This window comes from Tupaia chinensis, unplaced genomic scaffold, assembly GCF_000334495.1.
Source record: "Tupaia chinensis unplaced genomic scaffold, TupChi_1.0 Scaffold000126_2, whole genome shotgun sequence".
In the NCBI taxonomy this organism is placed as follows: Eukaryota; Metazoa; Chordata; class Mammalia; order Scandentia; family Tupaiidae; genus Tupaia; species Tupaia belangeri.
The window spans coordinates 5335218-5338513 of record NW_006159594.1 but is presented as its reverse complement, the minus strand read 5'-3'; positions in this window follow the sequence as shown (position 1 = coordinate 5338513).

Sequence of the window (3296 nt, the reverse complement as noted above, 5' to 3'; positions counted from 1 at the left end):
ACGCATGCCTGCCCGGCATGAGTTTTAAGCCACCGGGTCCGGGACATGAACCGCGGTCGACTACGTGGGAGTCCAGCACCACAGCCATTACGCTAACTGCTGGTCCCAGGAAAATCAATTTTGATGGCAACAGATGAGGATAATTATGGGTCTGAAACACATGATATATTTGCAAATCTGTCTGGAAACAGGTTGAATCCCCAAATCTCCTCAATGTGTACAGTTTCATGAGTACATTTCCCATCAGGAAAATGGCAGATGATTTATTTTCTGAAGAGAATAAACCGGAAGCCCTCTGAACTGTCAAATAACCAGCATTGTATGTAACTGTATGGGGCCAGACTGAAAATAAGGCGTTTAATTTAGTCTTTATCCTGAATTCTGATATATTCAGTGCTATCCTCTTTGGGTTTCTAAGATGCACAACAAGGTTTATATCCTCCCATGCAGAACACTGAAATGATTTCTGAGAAATAAAACCAAATGAAGAAATATAGATTAAAGTAAAGATAATGGGCATTTTCAACCTGAGCAGGTCATTCTTCAGGTAAACACTGGTACACTTCATTCATGTGCACAGAGATTTCAATTACACGTCCAGTGAAAGGTTATGAAATAAAAGACCATGCCAACACACAGAAACAAAATTAGAAAGCAGGTATGGCAACAAAATTACCTGTCCCTTTAAATATACTTACAAAAGAAGTATTTGGGCTATCAGGTGGTGTAGTAGCTAAAGTGCTGGACTCCAACATGGCTAACTGCAGTTCAAGTCCCAGACCTGGACCCTTAAAACTCAAACCAGGCACGTGTGTGTATGCCCCGAATCTCAAGGTTAGAGTGGAAGAGAGGGATTGTGGCATGGCCATTCCCCCAGGGAAGGGTGATTTCTCAATTTCTGGCTTTCGCTGTCTCTCTGGTGACTACATGTGCCTTATAGAAAAAAAAAAAAACTCTCAAAAGAAAAAAAGAAGTATTAATATTTTCAGAGTGATAAGAGGGATATTGAATTAATATATTATAGAAAAGATTCTAGTTAAAAAGAACATGAGGAAATAGAAAATATGCATGGGAAATTAGAAAAACAGTAACAGAAATAGAAAAGAATTGGATTATAAAGTTGAAAAAATATAGTAAAAAGGAGGGAAAAAATAACTATTCTGATTACTTCAACTACCCACTCCTGGTTTCTCATCTGATCATTTCTCAAACAGATCTCCCCATGACTCAGCATTTGGTCAAATTGTTCTTGTTAGAGAACTTTTCTTAATTTCAAAATGGCTGCCACCCTGCTAAACCTGAACTAGCTATTAATGTTACCAACTATATTACCACTATTTCAATGTATTTAAACTAAGTTTTCATTATGTCCCTTATTGAATGAAAAATATTACATTATATAGCTTTCACGTATCAAACAGTTTGACTTTTCAAAAGATCTTACAAAAAAGAATAGTGGGATCAGCAGATGGCATAATGATTATGTTACTAGAATTCCACTTAGTCAACCAAAGTTTGAGTCCCAGACCCAGTGACTTAAACCTCACGCCAGGCACATGTGCATGTGTGCCCAAGATCCCAAGAGGAAGATGGTGAAGAAGGGATTATGGTGTGGCCATCCCCCCAAAGGATGATTTTTGCTTTATGTCTCTTTGCCTCTCTCTATCTCTCCAGCAAGTGTGTACACCCTATAATAAAAATCTCTCTAATAAAAAAAAAGAAAGGATAATAAAGCACATAAATTACGTGTCCCTTTCCATAAATAAAAATTAGTAGAACATGGGAGGATTTTATGATGCTTGATTATAAAATTAAAGGAAAGAGGATTTTGTGAATGCATACTGAATATCTCCATTTGTTTCTGAATTTTGTCCCAACACCTTTGTGCTTCTCAGCACATTTACAACTCCAGAAGACCCTATAAGTCTCACAAAATCGTGCTTTTTATAATTGAAGACAATCATTAATGACATTTGAGTTGGGATCTTGAGTTGAAAAGTGTTTCATGAATAATTACAAAGCTGTACAAGTTTGTGTCTTAAGAATCTGTTTATTCCCCTCACCCCATACCACACCACCCCACCCAAATCATCAGATCTCAGAAATCCTGGGATTCTACAGACCTTGGAAAGCATTACTACAAATTTGGAATCTCAGATTTTTCTGTGGAACATGACAACTCTATAATCTTGGGACTCATTGAGTATACTATGTGTTACACTAGTTATATGTTCTTTTGCTAGTTATAATTTTGACAGAAGAAAACATAATAATATACAAGGCAATGTTTAGAACTAAAGATATCTAAATAATTTTATAGCCAATCAAGACATTCTTATTTTATGAGTTAAGAAAGCTTTTGAAAACCTGCTTACTAGGTAAAGGCTTATAAAATGAATTGCATACCTCTTTGTGACAAAAACTCAGAATATCCCTTTCAGTCAACTGATAGATAAACCAAAAACAATAACTCAGTAATTCCCTACTTGCAGAGATAGAATAAAAGAGCTTACATTTACTCTCCCACATTAAACAACCAAAAAAGAATTGGACAAAACAGATTAAACCATGGTTGTCTAAACACTGGATAGGTGGTAGCAAAGCACAGTAATCCTGGAGAAACCAAACACATGTCATATGATGACGTAGCCTTTGATTGACCAGGCATTTGCATTTTCACATTCGACAAAAGGAGGTAGACACTACACAGTGTTACTGATTTCTTGAGTTTTGAGGAGACACAACTGATAAGTGCAAGCAGACAAAGGCAGACTGAATTCATGGGAAAATAATGCTTAAAAGGAGAGATCTGCACAGGGAATTTTAGAGGCCTTTACTGAGTGAATACTCTTCAAGTATTCAGCAGAGTACTAATCAGTAAATACAGATGGAAGAAAACTCTGTGTGACTAGAGAAAGAACCATCCTAAAGGATTAGAAACAAACACTGTTCAGGACTCACATGGGGCCTGAAGTAATGTCTTCTTCTATCATCAATCTAAAAGAAATCACAGGCCAGAGAGAGTCTTGCCTCTATAGTGGGGAATAATTGGGCCTAGACTAAACACTATTCCAGTACTTCTTAACAAATCTTGAAAGCAAGGTACAAAAAGATCAAATTATTTACAAGTAACATAATTGTAATCCAGAATAGAGTTCAAGAGTATTGATAAGCCCGCCAACGGAGGACAGCCCGAGGGCTCACGCCCCCGGCACGAAGCAGAGCCGGCGGCGGCCGTGGCGCCGGACGTGGGACCCGGTACGCAGCCGCGCCGCCTAACCGCCCGGACCCCCCTC